The sequence below is a fragment of the Nothobranchius furzeri genome, chromosome 17, assembly GCF_043380555.1.
Source record: "Nothobranchius furzeri strain GRZ-AD chromosome 17, NfurGRZ-RIMD1, whole genome shotgun sequence".
In the NCBI taxonomy this organism is placed as follows: Eukaryota; Metazoa; Chordata; class Actinopteri; order Cyprinodontiformes; family Nothobranchiidae; genus Nothobranchius; species Nothobranchius furzeri.
This window is the reverse complement of record NC_091757.1, coordinates 6,301,466-6,321,151: the sequence shown is the minus strand read 5'-3', so window position 1 is coordinate 6,321,151 and position 19,686 is coordinate 6,301,466.

Here is a 19,686-nt window from a genome sequence, read left to right as displayed (position 1 = left end):
CAAGCAAGACACGCCCCGAGGAGCGTCTTGCCACATGTCAACACTGGGTCTGACTGAGTGCCTCCATGAGAGAAGCCCAAGCAAGACGCGCCCCGAGGAGCGTCTTGTCACATGTCACTACTCGGTCTGACTGAGCGCCTCCAGGAGAGAGGCCCAAGCAAGACGTGCCCCGAGGAGCGACTTGCCACAGGTCAACAATGGGTCTGACTGAGGGCCTCCAGGAGAGAAGCCCAAGCAAGAAGCGCCCCGAGGAGCGTCTTGCCACATGTCAACACTGGGTCTGACTGAGCGCCTCCAGGAGAGAGGCCCAAGCAAGACACGCCCCGAGGAGCATCTTGCCACATGTCAACACTGGGTCTGACTGAGAACCTCCAGGAGAGAAGCCCAAGCAAGAAGCGGCCAGAGGATGGTCTTGCCACAGTTCAACACTGGGTCTGACTGAGCGCCTCCAGGAGAGAGGCCCAAGCAAGACACGCCCCGAGGAGCGTCTTGACACATGTCAACACTGGGTCTGACTGAGGACCTCCATGAGAGAAGCCCACGCAAGACGCGCCCCGAGGAGAGTCTTGCCACATGTCAACGCTGGGTCTGACAGAGGGCATCCAGGAGAGAGGCCCAAGCAATACACGCCCCGAGGAGCGTCTTGCCACAAGTCACCACTGGGTCTGACTGAGCGCCTCCAGGAGAGAGGCCCAAGCAAGAAGCGCCCCGAGGAGCGTCTTGCCACGTGTCAACACTGGGTCTGATTGAGGGCCTTCTGGAGAGAGGCCCAAGCAAGACGCGCCCCGAGGAGCGTCTTGCCACATGTCAACAATGGGTCTGACTGAGGGCCTCCAGGAGAGAAGCCCAAGCAAGACGCGCCCCGAGGAGCTTCTTGCCACATGTCAGCACTCGGTCTGACTGAGCGCCTCCAGGAGAGAGGCCAAAGCAAGACGCGCCCCGAGGAGCGTCTTGACACATGTCAACACTGGGTCTGACAGAGGGCCTCCATGAGAGAGGCCCAAGCAAGACGCGCCCCGAGGAGTGTCTTGCCACATGTCAACACTGGGTCTGACTGAGCGCCTCCAGGAGAGAGGCCCAAGCAAGACGCGCCTTGAGGAGCGTCTTGCCACGTGTCAACACTGGGTCTGACTTAGCGCCTCCAGGAGAGAGGCCCAAGCAAGATGCGCCCCGAGGAGCGTCTTGCCACGTGTCACCACTGGGTCTGACTGAGCTCCTCCAGGAGAGAGGCCCAAGCGAGACGCGCCCCGAGGAGCGTCTTGCCACGTGTCACCACTGGGTCTGAGTGAGCACCTCCAGGAGAGAGGGCCCAGCAAGACGCGCCCCGAGGAGCGTCTTGCCACATGTCACTACTCGGTCTAACTGAGCGCCTCCAGGAGAGAGGTCCAAGCAAGACGCGCCCCGAGGAGCGTCTTGCCACATGTCACTACTCGGTCTGACTGAGCGCCTCCAGGAGAGAGGCCCAAGCAAGACGTGCCCCGGGGAGCGTCTTGCCACATGTCAACAATGGGTCTGAGTGAGCACCTCCAGGAGAGAGGGCCCAGCAAGACGCGCCCCGAGGAGCGTCTTGCCACATGTCACTACTCGGTCTAACTGAGCGCCTCCAGGAGAGAGGTCCAAGCAAGACGCGCCCCGAGGAGCGTCTTGCCACATGTCACTACTCGGTCTGACTGAGCGCCTCCAGGAGAGAGGCCCAAGCAAGACGCGCCCCGAGGAGCATCTTGACACATGTCTCCTCTGGGTCTGACTGAGCGCTTCCAGGAGAGAGGCCCAAGCAAGACACGCCCCGAGGAGCGTCTTGACACATGTCAACACTGGGTCTGACTGAGGGCCTCAATGAGAGAAGCCCAAGCAAGACACGCCCCGAGGAGCGTCTTGCCACATGTCAACACTGGGTCTGACTGAGTGCCTCCATGAGAGAAGCCCAAGCAAGACGCGCCCCGAGGAGCGTCTTGTCACATGTCACTACTCGGTCTGACTGAGCGCCTCCAGGAGAGAGGCCCAAGCAAGACGTGCCCCGAGGAGCGACTTGCCACAGGTCAACAATGGGTCTGACTGAGGGCCTCCAGGAGAGAAGCGCAAGCAAGAAGCGCCCCGAGGAGCGTCTTGCCACATGTCAACACTGGGTCTGACTGAGCGCCTCCAGGAGAGAGGCCCAAGCAAGACACGCCCCGAGGAGCATCTTGACACATGTCAACACTGGGTCTGACTGAGGGCCTCCATGAGAGAAGCCCAAGCAAGACGCGCCCCGAGGAGAGTCTTGCCACATGTCAACACTGGGTCTGACAGAGGTCATCCAGGAGAGAGGCCCAAGCAATACGCGCCCCGAGGAGCGTCTTGCCACGTGTCACCACTGGGTCTGACTGAGCGCCTCCAGGAGAGAGGCCCAAGCAAGAAGCGCCCGGAGGAGCATCTTGCCACATGTCAGCACTCGGTCTGACTGAGCGCCTCCAGGAGAGAGGCCCAAGCAATACGCGCCCCGAGGAGCGTCTTGCCACTTGTCACCACTGGGTCTGACTGAGCGCCTCCAGGAGAGAGGCCCAAGCAAGAAGCGCCCCGAGGAGCGTCTTGCCACATGTCAGCACTCGGTCTGACTGAGCGCCTCCAGGAGAGAGGCCCAAGTAAGACGTGCCCCGAGGAGCGTCTTGCCACATGTCAACACTCGGTCTGACTGAGCGCCTCCAGGAGAGAGGCCCAAGCAAGACGCGCCCCGAGGAGCATCTTGACACATGTCTCCTCTGGGTCTGACTGAGCGCCTCCAGGAGAGAGGTCCAAGCAAGACGTGCCCCGAGGAGCGTCTTGCCACATGTCAACACTGGGTCTGACTGAGTGCCTCCATGAGAGAAGCCCCAGCAAGACGCGCCCCGAGGAGCATCTTGCCACATGTCAACACTGGGTCTGACTGAGAACCTCCAGGAGAGAAGCCCAAGCAAGAAGCGGCCAGAGGATGGTCTTGCCACAGTTCAACACTGGGTCTGACTGAGCGCCTCCAGGAGAGAGGCCCAAGCAAGACACGCCCCGAGGAGCGTCTTGACACATGTCAACACTGGGTCTGACTGAGGACCTCCATGAGAGAAGCCCAAGCAAGACGCGCCCCGAGGAGAGTCTTGCCACATGTCAACGCTGGGTCTGACAGAGGGCATCCAGGAGAGAGGCCCAAGCAATACACGCCCCGAGGAGCGTCTTGCCACAAGTCACCACTGGGTCTGACTGAGCGCCTCCAGGAGAGAGGCCCAAGCAAGAAGCGCCCCGAGGAGCGTCTTGCCACGTGTCAACACTGGGTCTGATTGAGGGCCTTCTGGAGAGAGGCCCAAGCAAGACGCGCCCCGAGGAGCGTCTTGCCACATGTCAACAATGGGTCTGACTGAGGGCCTCCAGGAGAGAAGCCCAAGCAAGACGCGCCCCGAGGAGCTTCTTGCCACATGTCAGCACTCGGTCTGACTGAGCGCCTCCAGGAGAGAGGCCAAAGCAAGACGCGCCCCGAGGAGCGTCTTGACACATGTCAACACTGGGTCTGACAGAGGGCCTCCATGAGAGAGGCCCAAGCAAGACGCGCCCCGAGGAGTGTCTTGCCACATGTCAACACTGGGTCTGACTGAGCGCCTCCAGGAGAGAGGCCCAAGCAAGACGCGCCTTGAGGAGCGTCTTGCCACGTGTCAACACTGGGTCTGACTTAGCGCCTCCAGGAGAGAGGCCCAAGCAAGATGCGCCCCGAGGAGCGTCTTGCCACGTGTCACCACTGGGTCTGACTGAGCTCCTCCAGGAGAGAGGCCCAAGCGAGACGCGCCCCGAGGAGCGTCTTGCCACGTGTCACCACTGGGTCTGAGTGAGCACCTCCAGGAGAGAGGGCCCAGCAAGACGCGCCCCGAGGAGCGTCTTGCCACATGTCACTACTCGGTCTAACTGAGCGCCTCCAGGAGAGAGGTCCAAGCAAGACGCGCCCCGAGGAGCGTCTTGCCACATGTCACTACTCGGTCTGACTGAGCGCCTCCAGGAGAGAGGCCCAAGCAAGACGTGCCCCGAGGAGCGTCTTGCCACATGTCAACAATGGGTCTGACTGAGGGCCTCCAGGAGAGAAGCCCAAGCAAGACGCGCCCCGAGTAGCGTCTTGCCACATGTCAACACTGGGTCTGACTGAGGGCCTCCAGGAGAGAGGCCCAAATAAGACGCGCCCCGAGGAGCGTCTTGCCACATGTCAACACTGGGTCTGACTGAGTGCCTCCATGAGAGAAGCCCCAGCAAGACGCGCCCCGAGGAGCATCTTGCCACATGTCAACAATGGGTCTGACTGAGGGCCTCCAGGAGAGAAGCCCAAGCAAGACGCGCCCCGAGGAGCGTCTTGCCACATGTCATCACTCGGTCTGACTGAACGCCTCCAGGAGAGAGGCCCAAGCAAGACGCGCCCCGAGGAGCGTCTTGCCACATGTCAGCACTCGGTCTGACTGAGCGCCTCCAGGAGAGAGGCCCAAGTAAGACGTGCCCCGAGGAGGGTCTTGCCACATGTCAACACTGGGTCTGACTGAGTGCCTCCAGGAGAGAGGCCCAAGCAAGATCCGCCCGGAGGAGCGTCTTGCCACATGTCAGCACTCGGTCTGACTGAGCGCCTCCAGGAGAGAGGCCCAAGCAAGACACGCCCCGAGGAGCGTCTTGACACATGTCAACACTGGGTCTGACTGAGCGCCTCCAGGAGAGAGGCCCAAGCAAGACCCGCCCGGAGGAGCGTCTTGCCACATGTCAGCACTCGGTCTGACTGAGCGCCTCCAGGAGAGAGGCCCAAGCAAGACGCGCCCCGAGGAGCATCTTGACACATGTCTCCTCTGGGTCTGACTGAGCGCCTCCAGGAGAGAGGCCCAAGCAAGACGTGCCCCGAGGAGCGTCTTGCCACATGTCAACACTGGGTCTGACTGAGTGCCTCCATGAGAGAAGCCCCAGCAAGACGCGCCCCGAGGAGCATCTTGCCACATGTCAACACTGGGTCTGACTGAGAACCTCCAGGAGAGAAGCCCAAGCAAGAAGCGGCCAGAGGATGGTCTCTCCACAGTTCAACACTGGGTCTGACTGAGCGCCTCCAGGAGAGAGGCCCAAGCAAGACATGCCCCGAGGAGCGTCTTGACACATGTCAACACTGGGTCTGACTGAGGCCCTCCATGAGAGAAGCCCCAGCAAGACGCACGCCGAGGAGCGTCTTGTGACATGTCACTACTCGGTCTGACTGAGCGCCTCCAGGAGAGAGGCCCAAGCAAGACGTGCCCCGAGGAGCGTCTTGCCACATGTCACTACTCGGTCTGACTGAGCGCCTCCAGGAGAGAGGTCCAAGCAACACGCGCCCCGAGGAGCGTCTTGCCACATGTCAACACTGGGTCTGACTGAGTGCCTCCATGAGAGAAAACCCAGCAAGACGCGCCCCGAGGAGTGTCTTGCCACATGTCACTACTCGGTCTGACTGAGCGCCTCCAGGAGAGAGGCCCAAGCAATACGCACCCCGAGGAGCGTCTTGCCACATGTCAACAATGGGTCTGACTGAGGACCTCCAGGAGAGAAACCAAAGCAAGACGCGCCCCGAGGAGCTTCTTTCCACATGTCAACAATGGGTCTTACTGAGGGCCTCCAGGAGAGAAGCCCAAGCAAGAAGCGCCACGAGGAGCGTTTTGCCACATGTCAACACTGGGTCTGACTGAGGGCCTCCATGAGAGAAGCCCAAGCAAGACGCGCCCCAAGGAGAGTCTTGCCACATGTCAACACTGGGTCTGACAGAGGGCATCCTGGAGAGAGGCCCAAGCAATACGCGCCCCGAGGAGCGTCTTGCAACATGTCAACAATGGGTCTGACTGAGGGCCTCCAGGAGAGAAGCCAAAGCAAGACGCGCCCCGAGGAGCTTCTTTCCACATGTCAACAATGGGTCTTACTGAGGGCCTCCATGAGAGAAGCCCAAGCAAGAAGCGCCCCGAGGAGCGTCTTGCCACATGTCAACACTGGGTCTGACTGAGCGCCTCCAGGAGAGAGGCCCAAGCAAGACACGCCCCGAGGAGCGTCTTGACACATGTCAACACTGGGTCTGACTGAGGGCCTCAATGAGAGAAGCCCAAGCAAGACGTGCCCCGAGGAGCGTCTTGCCACATGTCAACACTGGGTCTGACTGAGTGCCTCCATGAGAGAAGCCCCAGCAAGACGCGCCCCGAGGAGCATCTTGCCACATGTCAACACTGGGTCTGACTGAGCGCCTCCAGGAGAGAGGCCCAAGCAAGACGTGCCCCGAGGAGCGTCTTGTCACATGTCACTACTCGGTCTGACTGAGCGCCTCCAGGAGAGAGGCCCAAGCAAGACGCGCCCCGAGGAGAGTCTTGCCACATGTCCACACTGGGTCTGACAGAGGGCATCCAGGAGAGAGGCCTAAGCAATACGCGCCCCGAGGAGCGTCTTGCCACATGTCACCACTGGGTCTGACTGAGCGCCTCCAGGAGAGAGGCCCAAGCAAGAAGCGCCCCGAGGAGCGTCTTGCCACATGTCAGCACTCGGTCTGACTGAGTGCCTCCAGGAGAGAGGCCCAAGCAATACGCGCCCCGAGGAGCGTCTTGCCACTTGTCACCACTGGGTCTGACTGAGCGCCTCCAGGAGAGAGGCCCAAGCAAGAAGCGCCCCGAGGAGCGTCTTGCCACATGTCAGCACTCGGTCTGACTGAGCGCCTCCAGGAGAGAGGCCCAAGCAAGACGCGCCCCGAGGAGCATCTTGACAAATGTCTCCTCTGGGTCTGACTGAGCGCCTCCAGGAGAGAGGCCCAAGCAAGACGTGCCCCGAGGAGCGTCTTGCCACATGTCAACACTGGGTTTGACTGAGTGCCTCCATGAGAGAAGCCCCAGCAAGACGCGCCCCGAGGAGCATCTTGCCACATGTCAACACTGGGTCTGACTGAGTGCCTCCATGAGAGAAGCCCCAGCAAGACGCGCCCCGAGGAGCATCTTGCCACATGTCAACACTGGGTCTGACTGAGAACCTCCAGGAGAGAAGCCCAAGCAAGAAGCGGCCAGAGGATGGTCTTGCCACAGTTCAACACTGGGTCTGACTGAGCGCCTCCATGAGAGAAGCCCCAGCAAGACGCGCCCCGAGGAGCATCTTGCCACATGTCAACACTGGGTCTGACTGAGAACCTCCAGGAGAGAAGCCCAAGCAAGAAGCGGCCAGAGGATGGTCTTGCCACAGTTCAACACTGGGTCTGACTGAGCGCCTCCAGGAGAGAGGCCCAAGCAAGACATGCCCCGAGGAGCGTCTTGACACATGTCAACACTGGGTCTGACTGAGGCCCTCCATGAGAGAAGCCCCAGCAAGACGCGCGCCGAGGAGCGTCTTGTCACATGTCACTACTCGGTCTGACTGAGCGCCTCCAGGAGAGAGGCCCAAGCAAGACGTGCCCCGAGGAGCGTCTTGCCACATGTCACTACTCGGTCTGACTGAGCGCCTCCAGGAGAGAGGTCCAAGCAACACGCGCCCCGAGGAGCGTCTTGCCACATGTCAACACTGGGTCTGACTGAGTGCCTCCATTAGAGAAAACCCAGCAAGACGCGCCCCGAGGAGTGTCTTGCCACATGTCACTACTCGGTCTGACTGAGCGCCTCCAGGAGAGAGGCCCAAGCAATACGCGCCCCGAGGAGCGTCTTGCCACATGTCAACAATGGGTCTGACTGAGGACCTCCAGGAGAGAAACCAAAGCAAGACGCGCCCCGAGGAGCTTCTTTCCACATGTCAACAATGGGTCTTACTGAGGGCCTCCAGGAGAGAAGCCCAAGCAAGAAGCGCCACGAGGAGCGTTTTGCCACATGTCAACACTGGGTCTGACTGAGGGCCTCCATGAGAGAAGCCCAAGCAAGACGCGCCCCAAGGAGAGTCTTGCCACATGTCAACACTGGGTCTGACAGAGGGCATCCTGGAGAGAGGCCCAAGCAATACGCGCCCCGAGGAGCGTCTTGCAACATGTCAACAATGGGTCTGACTGAGGGCCTCCAGGAGAGAAGCCAAAGCAAGACGCGCCCCGAGGAGCTTCTTTCCACATGTCAACAATGGGTCTTACTGAGGGCCTCCATGAGAGAAGCCCAAGCAAGAAGCGCCCCGAGGAGCGTCTTGCCACATGTCAACACTGGGTCTGACTGAGCGCCTCCAGGAGAGAGGCCCAAGCAAGACACGCCCCGAGGAGCGTCTTGACACATGTCAACACTGGGTCTGACTGAGGGCCTCAATGAGAGAAGCCCAAGCAAGACGTGCCCCGAGGAGCGTCTTGCCACATGTCAACACTGGGTCTGACTGAGTGCCTCCATGAGGGAAGCCCCAGCAAGACGCGCCCCGAGGAGCATCTTGCCACATGTCAACACTGGGTCTGACTGAGCGCCTCCAGGAGAGAGGCCCAAGCAAGACGTGCCCCGAGGAGCGTCTTGTCACATGTCACTACTCGGTCTGACTGAGCGCCTCCAGGAGAGAGGCACAAGCAAGACATGCCCCGAGGAGCGACTTGCCACAGGTCAACAATGGGTCTGACTGAGGGCCTCCAAGAGAGAAGCCCAAGCAAGAAGCGCCCCGAGGAGCGTCTTGCCACATGTCAACACTGGGTCTGACTGAGCGCCTCCAGGAGAGAGGCCCAAGCAAGACGCGCCCCGAGGAGCATCTTGACACATGTCTCCTCTGGGTCTGACTCAGCGCCTCCAGGAGAGAGGTCCAAGCAAGACGTGCCCCGAGGAGCGTCTTGCCACATGTCAACACTGGGTCTGACTGAGTGCCTCCATGAGAGAAGCCCCAGCAAGACGCGCCCCGAGGAGCATCTTGCCACATGTCAACACTGGGTCTGACTGAGAACCTCCAGGAGAGAAGCCCAAGCAAGAAGCGGCCAGAGGATGGTCTTGCCACAGTTCAACACTGGGTCTGACTGAGCGCCTCCAGGAGAGAGGCCCAAGCAAGACACGCCCCGAGGAGCGTCTTGACACATGTCAACACTGGGTCTGACTGAGGACCTCCATGAGAGAAGCCCAAGCAAGACGCGCCCCGAGGAGAGTCTTGCCACATGTCAATGCTGGGTCTGACAGAGGGCATCCAGGAGAGAGGCCCAAGCAATACACGCCCCGAGGAGCGTCTTGCCACAAGTCACCACTGGGTCTGACTGAGCGCCTCCAGGAGAGAGGCCCAAGCAAGAAGCGCCCCGAGGAGCGTCTTGCCACGTGTCAACACTGGGTCTGATTGAGGGCCTTCTGGAGAGAGGCCCAAGCAAGACGCGCCCCGAGGAGCGTCTTGCCACATGTCAGCACTCGGTCTGACTGAGCGCCTCCAGGAGAGAGGCCAAAGCAAGACGCGCCCCGAGGAGCGTCTTGACACATGTCAACACTGGGTCTGACAGAGGGCCTCCATGAGAGAGGCCCAAGCAAGACGCGCCCCGAGGAGTGTCTTGCCACATGTCAACACTGGGTCTGACTGAGCGCCTCCAGGAGAGAGGCCCAAGCAAGACGCGCCTTGAGGAGCGTCTTGCCACGTGTCAACACTGGGTCTGACTTAGCGCCTCCAGGAGAGAGGCCCAAGCAAGATGCGCCCCGAGGAGCGTCTTGCCACGTGTCACCACTGGGTCTGACTGAGCTCCTCCAGGAGAGAGGCCCAAGCGAGACGCGCCCCGAGGAGCGTCTTGCCACGTGTCACCACTGGGTCTGAGTGAGCACCTCCAGGAGAGAGGGCCCAGCAAGACGCGCACCGAGGAGCGTCTTGCCACATGTCACTACTCGGTCTAACTGAGCGCCTCCAGGAGAGAGGTCCAAGCAAGACGCGCCCCGAGGAGCGTCTTGCCACATGTCACTACTCGGTCTGACTGAGCGCCTCCAGGAGAGAGGCCCAAGCAAGACGTGCCCCGAGGAGCGTCTTGCCAAATGTCAACAATGGGTCTGACTGAGGGCCTCCAGGAGAGAAGCCCAAGCAAGACGCGCCCCGAGTAGCGTCTTGCCACATGTCAACACTGGGTCTGACTGAGGGCCTCCAGGAGAGAGGCCCAAATAAGACGCGCCCCGAGGAGCGTCTTGCCACATGTCAACAATGGGTCTGACTGAGGGCCTCCAGGAGAGAAGCCCAAGCAAGACGCGCCCCGAGGAGCGTCTTGCCACATGTCAGCACTCGGTCTGACTGAACGCCTCCAGGAGAGAGGCCCAAGCAAGACGCGCCCCGAGGAGCGTCTTGCCACATGTCAGCACTCGGTCTGACTGAGCGCCTCCAGGAGAGAGGCCCAAGTAAGACGTGCCCCGAGGAGCGTCTTGCCACATGTCAACACTGGGTCTGACTGAGCGCCTCCAGGAGAGAGGCCCAAGCAAGATCCGCCCGGAGGAGCGTCTTGCCACATGTCAGCACTCGGTCTGACTGAGCGCCTCCAGGAGAGAGGCCCAAGCAAGACACGCCCCGAGGAGCGTCTTGACACATGTCAACACTGGGTCTGACTGAGCGCCTCCAGGAGAGAGGCCCAAGCAAGACCCGCCCGGAGGAGCGTCTTGCCACATGTCAGCACTCGGTCTGACTGAGCGCCTCCAGGAGAGAGGCCCAAGCAAGACGCGCCCCGAGGAGCATCTTGACACATGTCTCCTCTGGGTCTGACTGAGCGCCTCCAGGAGAGAGGCCCAAGCAAGACGTGCCCCGAGGAGCATCTTGCCACATGTCAACACTGGGTCTGACTGAGTGCCTCCATGAGAGAAGCCCCAGCAAGACGCGCCCCGAGGAGCATCTTGCCACATGTCAACACTGGGTCTGACTGAGAACCTCCAGGAGAGAAGCCCAAGCAAGAAGCGGCCAGAGGATGGTCTCTCCACAGTTCAACACTGGGTCTGACTGAGCGCCTCCAGGAGAGAGGCCCAAGCAAGACATGCCCCGAGGAGCGTCTTGACACATGTCAACACTGGGTCTGACTGAGGCCCTCCATGAGAGAAGCCCCAGCAAGACGCACGCCGAGGAGCGTCTTGTGACATGTCACTACTCGGTCTGACTGAGCGCCTCCAGGAGAGAGGCCCAAGCAAGACGTGCCCCGAGGAGCGTCTTGCCACATGTCACTACTCGGTCTGACTGAGCGCCTCCAGGAGAGAGGTCCAAGCAACACGCGCCCCGAGGAGCGTCTTGCCACATGTCAACACTGGGTCTGACTGAGTGCCTCCATGAGAGAAAACCCAGCAAGACGCGCCCCGAGGAGTGTCTTGCCACATGTCACTACTCGGTCTGACTGAGCGCCTCCAGGAGAGAGGCCCAAGCAATACGCGCCCCGAGGAGCGTCTTGCCACATGTCAACAATGGGTCTGACTGAGGACCTCCAGGAGAGAAACCAAAGCAAGACGCGCCCCGAGGAGCTTCTTTCCACATGTCAACAATGGGTCTTACTGAGGGCCTCCAGGAGAGAAGCCCAAGCAAGAAGCACCACGAGGAGCGTTTTGCCACATGTCAACACTGGGTCTGACTGAGGGCCTCCATGAGAGAAGCCCAAGCAAGACGCGCCCCAAGGAGAGTCTTGCCACATGTCAACACTGGGTCTGACAGAGGGCATCCTGGAGAGAGGCCCAAGCAATACGCGCCCCGAGGAGCGTCTTGCAACATGTCAACAATGGGTCTGACTGAGGGCCTCCAGGAGAGAAGCCAAAGCAAGACGCGCCCCGAGGAGCTTCTTTCCACATGTCAACAATGGGTCTTACTGAGGGCCTCCATGAGAGAAGCCCAAGCAAGAAGCGCCCCGAGGAGCGTCTTGCCACATGTCAACACTGGGTCTGACTGAGCGCCTCCAGGAGAGAGGCCCAAGCAAGACACGCCCCGAGGAGCGTCTTGACACATGTCAACACTGGGTCTGACTGAGGGCCTCAATGAGAGAAGCCCAAGCAAGACGTGCCCCGAGGAGCGTCTTGCCACATGTCAACACTGGGTCTGACTGAGTGCCTCCATGAGAGAAGCCCCAGCAAGACGCGCCCCGAGGAGCATCTTGCCACATGTCAACACTGGGTCTGACTGAGCGCCTCCAGGAGAGAGGCCCAAGCAAGACGTGCCCCGAGGAGCGTCTTGTCACATGTCACTACTCGGTCTGACTGAGCGCCTCCAGGAGAGAGGCCCAAGCAAGACGCGCCCCGAGGAGAGTCTTGCCACATGTCCACACTGGGTCTGACAGAGGGCATCCAGGAGAGAGGCCCAAGCAATACGCGCCCCGAGGAGCGTCTTGCCACATGTCACCACTGGGTCTGACTGAGCGCCTCCAGGAGAGAGGCCCAAGCAAGAAGCGCCCCGAGGAGCGTCTTGCCACATGTCAGCACTCGGTCTGACTGAGTGCCTCCAGGAGAGAGGCCCAAGCAATACGCGCCCCGAGGAGCGTCTTGCCACTTGTCACCACTGGGTCTGACTGAGCGCCTCCAGGAGAGAGGCCCAAGCAAGAAGCGCCCCGAGGAGCGTCTTGCCACATGTCAGCACTCGGTCTGACTGAGCGCCTCCAGGAGAGAGGCCCAAGTAAGACGTGCCCCGAGGAGCGTTTTGCCACATGTCAAAACTGGGTCTGACTGAGCGCCTCCAGGAGAGTGGCCCAAGCAAGACACGCCCGGAGGAGCGTCTTGCCACATGTCAGCACTCGGTCTGACTGAGCGCCTCCAGGAGAGAGGCCCAAGCAAGACGCGCCCCGAGGAGCATCTTGACACATGTCTCCTCTGGGTCTGACTGAGCGCCTCCATGAGAGAGGCCCAAGCAAGACGTGCCCCGAGGAGCGTCTTGCCACATGTCAACACTGGGTCTGACTGAGTGCCTCCATGAGAGAAGCCCCAGCAAGACGCGCCCCGAGGAGCATCTTGCCACATGTCAACACTGGGTCTGACTGAGTGCCTCCATGAGAGAAGCCCCAGCAAGACGCGCCCCGAGGAGCATCTTGCCACATGTTAACACTGGGTCTGACTGAGAACCTCCAGGAGAGAAGCCCAAGCAAGAAGCGGCCAGAGGATGGTCTTGCCACAGTTCAACACTGGGTCTGACTGAGCGCCTCCATGAGAGAAGCCCCAGCAAGACGCGCCCCGAGGAGCATCTTGCCACATGTCAACACTGGGTCTGACTGAGAACCTCCAGGAGAGAAGCCCAAGCAAGAAGCGGCCAGAGGATGGTCTTGCCACAGTTCAACACTGGGTCTGACTGAGCGCCTCCAGGAGAGAGGCCCAAGCAAGACATGCCCCGAGGAGCGTCTTGACACATGTCAACACTGGGTCTGACTGAGGCCCTCCATGAGAGAAGCCCCAGCAAGACGCGCGCCGAGGAGCGTCTTGTCACATGTCACTACTCGGTCTGACTGAGCGCCTCCAGGAGAGAGGCCCAAGCAAGACGTGCCCCGAGGAGCGTCTTGCCACATGTCACTACTCGGTCTGACTGAGCGCCTCCAGGAGAGAGGTCCAAGCAACACGCGCCCCGAGGAGCGTCTTGCCACATGTCAACACTGGGTCTGACTGAGTGCCTCCATGAGAGAAAACCCAGCAAGACGCGCCCCGAGGAGTGTCTTGCCACATGTCACTACTCGGTCTGACTGAGCGCCTCCAGGAGAGAGGCCCAAGCAATACGCGCCCCGAGGAGCGTCTTGCCACATGTCAACAATGGGTCTGACTGAGGACCTCCAGGAGAGAAACCAAAGCAAGACGCGCCCCGAGGAGCTTCTTTCCACATGTCAACAATGGGTCTTACTGAGGGCCTCCAGGAGAGAAGCCCAAGCAAGAAGCGCCACGAGGAGCGTTTTGCCACATGTCAACACTGGGTCTGACTGAGGGCCTCCATGAGAGAAGCCCAAGCAAGACGCGCCCCAAGGAGAGTCTTGCCACATGTCAACACTGGGTCTGACAGAGGGCATCCTGGAGAGAGGCCCAAGCAATACGCGCCCCGAGGAGCGTCTTGCAACATGTCAACAATGGGTCTGACTGAGGGCCTCCAGGAGAGAAGCCAAAGCAAGACGCGCCCCGAGGAGCTTCTTTCCACATGTCAACAATGGGTCTTACTGAGGGCCTCCATGAGAGAAGCCCAAGCAAGAAGCGCCCCGAGGAGCGTCTTGCCACATGTCAACACTGGGTCTGACTGAGCGCCTCCAGGAGAGAGGCCCAAGCAAGACACGCCCCGAGGAGCGTCTTGACACATGTCAACACTGGGTCTGACTGATGGCCTCAATGAGAGAAGCCCAAGCAAGACGTGCCCCGAGGAGCGTCTTGCCACATGTCAACACTGGGTCTGACTGAGTGCCTCCATGAGAGAAGCCCCAGCAAGACGCGCCCCGAGGAGCATCTTGCCACATGTCAACACTGGGTCTGACTGAGCGCCTCCAGGAGAGAGGCCCAAGCAAGACGTGCCCCGAGGAGCGTCTTGTCACATGTCACTACTCGGTCTGACTGAGCGCCTCCAGGAGAGAGGCCCAAGCAAGACGTGCCCCGAGGAGCGACTTGCCACAGGTCAACAATGGGTCTGACTGAGGGCCTCCAAGAGAGAAGCCCAAGCAAGAAGCGCCCCGAGGAGCGTCTTGCCACATGTCAACACTGGGTCTGACTGAGCGCCTCCAGGAGAGAGGCCCAAGCAAGACACGCCCCGAGGAGCATCTTGACACATGTCAACACTGGGTCTGACTGAGGACCTCCATGAGAGAAGCCCAAGCAAGACGCGCCCCGAGGAGAGTCTTGCCACATGTCCACACTGGGTCTGACAGAGGGCATCCAGGAGAGAGGCCCAAGCAATACGCGCCCCGAGGAGCGTCTTGCCACATGTCACCACTGGGTCTGACTGAGCGCCTCCAGGAGAGAGGCCCAAGCAAGAAGCGCCCCGAGGAGCGTCTTGCCACATGTCAGCACTCGGTCTGACTGAGTGCCTCCAGGAGAGAGGCCCAAGCAATACGCGCCCCGAGGAGCGTCTTGCCACTTGTCACCATTGGGTCTGACTGAGCGCCTCCAGGAGAGAGGCCCAAGCAAGAAGCGCCCCGAGGAGCGTCTTGCCACATGTCAGCACTCGGTCTGACTGAGCGCCTCCAGGAGAGAGGCCCAAGTAAGACGTGCCCCGAGGAGCGTCTTGCCACATGTCAACACTGGGTCTGACTGAGCGCCTCCAGGAGAGTGTCCCAAGCAAGACACGCCCGGAAGAGCGTCTTGCCACATGTCAGCACTCGGTCTGACTGAGCGCCTCCAGGAGAGAGGCCCAAGCAAGACGCGCCCCGAGGAGCATCTTGACACATGTCTCCTCTGGGTCTGACTGAGCGCCTCCAGGAGAGAGGCCCAAGCAAGACGTGCCCCGAGGAGCGTCTTGCCACATGTCAACACTGGGTCTGACTGAGTGCCTCCATGAGAGAAGCCCCAGCAAGACGCGCCCCGAGGAGCATCTTGCCAAATGTCAACACTGGGTCTGACTGAGAACCTCCAGGAGAGAAGCCCATGCAAGAAGCGGCCAGAGGATGGTCTTGCCACAGTTCAACACTGGGTCTGACTGAGCGCCTCCAGGAGAGAGGCCCAAGCAAGACACGCCCCGAGGAGCGTCTTGACACATGTCAACACTGGGTCTGACTGAGGACCTCCATGAGAGAAGCCCAAGCAAGACGCGCCCCGAGGAGAGTCTTGCCACATGTCAACGCTGGGTCTGACAGAGGGCATGCAGGAGAGAGGCCCAAGCAATACACGCCCCGAGGAGCGTCTTGCCACAAGTCACCACTGGGTCTGACTGAGCGCCTCCAGGAGAGAGGCCCAAGCAAGAAGCGCCCCGAGGAGCGTCTTGCCACGTGTCAACACTGGGTCTGATTGAGGGCCTTCTGGAGAGAGGCCCATGCAAGACGCGCCCCGAGGAGCGTCTTGCCACATGTCAACAATGGGTCTGACTGAGGGCCTCCAGGAGAGAAGCCCAAGCAAGACGCGCCCCGAGGAGCTTCTTGCCACATGTCAGCACTCGGTCTGACTGAGCGCCTCCAGGAGAGAGGCCAAAGCAAGACGCGCCCCGAGGAGCGTCTTGACACATGTCAACACTGGGTCTGACAGAGGGCCTCCATGAGAGAGGCCCAAGCAAGACGCGCCCCGAGGAGTGTCTTGCCACATGTCAACACTGGGTCTGACTGAGCGCCTCCAGGAGAGAGGCCCAAGCAAGACGCGCCTTGAGGAGCGTCTTGCCACGTGTCAACACTGGGTCTGACTTAGCGCCTCCAGGAGAGAGGCCCAAGCAAGATGCGCCCCGAGGAGCGTCTTGCCACGTGTCACCACTGGGTCTGACTGAGCTCCTCCAGGAGAGAGGCCCAAGCAAGACGCGCCCCGAGGAGCGTCTTGCCACGTGTCACCACTGGGTCTGAGTGAGCACCTCCAGGAGAGAGGCCCCAGCAAGACGCGCCCCGAGGAGCGTCTTGCCACATGTCACTACTCGGTCTAACTGAGCGCCTCCAGGAGAGAGGTCCAAGCAAGACGCGCCCCGAGGAGCGTCTTGCCACATGTCACTACTCGGTCTGACTGAGCGCCTCCAGGAGAGAGGCCCAAGCAAGACGTGCCCCGAGGAGCATCTTGCCACATGTCAACAATGGGTCTGACTGAGGGCCTCCAGGAGAGAAGCCCAAGCAAGACGCGCCCCGAGGAGCGTCTTGCCACATGTCAACACTGGGTCTGACTGAGGGCCTCCAGGAGAGAGGCCCAAATAAGACGCGCCCCGAGGAGCGTCTTGCCACATGTCAACAATGGGTCTGACTGAGGGCCTCCAGGAGAGAATCCCAAGCAAGACGCGCCCCGAGGAGCGTCTTGCCACATGTCAGCACTCGGTCTGACTGAGCGCCTCCAGGAGAGAGGCCCAAGCAAGACGTGCCCCGAGGAGCATCTTGCCACATGTCAACAATGGGTCTGACTGAGGGCCTCCAGGAGAGAAGCCCAAGCAAGACGCGCCCCGAGGAGCGTCTTGCCACATGTCAACACTGGGTCTGACTGAGGGCCTCCAGGAGAGAGGCCCAAATAAGACGCGCCCCGAGGAGCGTCTTGCCACATGTCAACAATGGGTCTGACTGAGGGCCTCCAGGAGAGAAGCCCAAGCAAGACGCGCCTCGAGGAGCGTCTTGCCACATGTCAGCACTCGGTCTGACTGAGCGCCTCCAGGAGAGAGGCCCAAGCAAGACGCGTCCCGAGGAGCGTCGTGCCACATGTCAAAATTGGGTCTGACTGAGCGCCTCCAGGAGAGAGGCCCAAGCAAGACGCGCCCCGAGGAGAGTCTTGCCACATGTCAGCACTCGGTCTGACTGAGCGCCTCCAGGAGAGACGCCCAAGCAAGACGTGCCCCGAGGAGCGTCTTGACACATTTCTCCTCTGGGTCTGACTGAGCGCCTCCAGGAAAGAGGCCCAAGCAAGACGTGCCCCGAGGAGCGTCTTTACACATGTCAACACTGGGTCTGACTGAGTGCCTCCATGAGAGAAGCCCCAGCAAGACGCGCCCCGAGGAGCGTCTTGCCACATGTCAACACTGGGTCTGAATGAGCACCTCCAGGAGAGAGGCCCAAGCAAGACGCGCCCCGAGGAGCGTCTTGCCACATGTCAACACTGGGTCTGACTGAGCGCCTCCAGGAGAGAGGCCCGAGGAGCGTCTTGACACATGTCACCTCTGGGTCTGACTGAGCGCCTCCAGGAGAGAGGCCCAAGCAAGACGCGCCCCGAGGAGCGTCTTGACACATGTCAACACTGGGTCTGACTGAGCACCTCCAGGAGAGAGGTCCAAGCAAGAAGCGCCCCGAGGAGCGTCTTGCCACATGTCAGCACTGGGTCTGACTGAGTGCCTCCATGAGAGAAGCCCCAGCAAGACGCGCCCCGAGGAGCGTCTTGTCACATGTCACTACTCGGTCTGACTGAGCGCCTCCAGGAGAGAGGCCCAAGCAAGACGTGCCCCGAGGAGCGTCTTGCCACATGTCACTACTCGGTCTGACTGAGCGCCTCCAGGAGAGAGGTCCAAGCAACACGCGCCCCGAGGAGCGTCTTGCCACATGTCAACACTGGGTCTGACTGAGTGCCTCCATGAGAGAAGCCCCAGCAAGACGCGCCCCGAGGAGCGTCTTGCCACATGTCACTACTCGGTCTGACTGAGTGCCTCCAGGAGAGAGGCCCAAGCAATATGCGCCCCGAGGAGCGTCTTGCCACATGTCAACATTGGGTCTGACTGAGCGCCTCCAGGAGAGAGGCCCAAGCAAGACGCGCCCCGAGGAGAGTCTTGCCACATGTCAGCACTCGGTCTGACTGAGCGCCTCCAGGAGAGACGCCCAAGCAAGACGTGTACCGAGGAGCGTCTTCACACATTTCTCCTCTGGGTCTGACTGAGCGCCTCCAGGAGAGAGGCCTTAGCAAGACATGCCCCGAGGAGCATCTTGCCACATGTCAACAATGGGTCTGACTGAGGGCCTCCAGGAGAGAAGCCCAAGCAAGACGCGCCCCGAGGAGCGTCTTGCCACATGTCAACACTGGGTCTGACTGAGGGCCTCCAGGAGAGAGGCCCAAATAAGACGCGCCCCGAGGAGCGTCTTGCCACATGTCAACAATGGGTCTGACTGAGGGCCTCCAGGAGAGAAGCCCAAGCAAGACGCGCCCCGAGGAGCGTCTTGCCACATGTCAGCACTCGGTCTGACTGAGCGCCTCCAGGAGAGAGGCCCAAGCAAGACGCGTCCCGAGGAGCGTCGTGCCACATGTCAACATTGGGTCTGACTGAGCGCCTCCAGGAGAGAGGCCCAAGCAAGACGCGCCCCGAGGAGAGTCTTGCCACATGTCAGCACTCGGTCTGACTGAGCGCCTCCAGGAGAGACGCCCAAGCAAGACGTGCCCCGAGGAGCGTCTTGACACATTTCTCCTCTGGGTCTGACTGAGCGCCTCCAGGAGAGAGGCCTTAGCAAGACATGCCCCGAGGAGCATCTTGCCACATGTCAACAATGGGTCTGACTGAGGGCCTCCAGGAGAGAAGCCCAAGCAAGACGCGCCCCGAGGAGCGTCTTGCCACATGTCAACACTGTGTCTGACTGAGGGCCTCCAGGAGAGAGGCCCAAATAAGACGCGCCCCGAGGAGCGTCTTGCCACATGTCAACAATGGGTCTGACTGAGGGCCTCCAGGAGAGAAGCCCAAGCAAGAAGCGCCCCGAGGAGCGTCTTGCCACATGTCAGCACTCGGTCTGACTGAGCGCCTCCAGGAGAGAGGCCCAAGCAAGACGCGTCCCGAGGAGCGTCGTGCCACATGTCAACATTGGGTCTGACTGAGCGCCTCCAGGAGAGAGGCCCAAGCAAGACGCGCCCCGAGGAGAGTCTTGCCACATGTCAGCACTCGTTCTGACTGAGCGCCTCCAGGAGAGACGCCCAAGCAAGACGTGCCCCGAGGAGCGTCTTGACACATTTCTCCTCTGGGTCTGACTGAGCGCCTCCAGGAGAGAGGCCCAAGCAAGACGTGCCCCGAGGAGCGTCTTTACACATGTCAACACTGGGTCTGACTGAGTGCCTCCATGAGAGAAGCCCCAGCAAGACGCGCCCCGAGGAGCGTCTTGCCACATGTCAACACTGGGTCTGAATGAGCACCTCCAGGAGAGAGGCCCAAGCAAGAAGCGCCCCGAGGAGCGTCTTGCCACATGTCAGCACTCGGTCTGACTGAGCGCCTCCAGGAGAGAGGCCCAAGTAAGACGTGCCCCGAGGAGCGTCTTGCCACATGTCAACACTGGGTCTGACTGAGCGCCTCCAG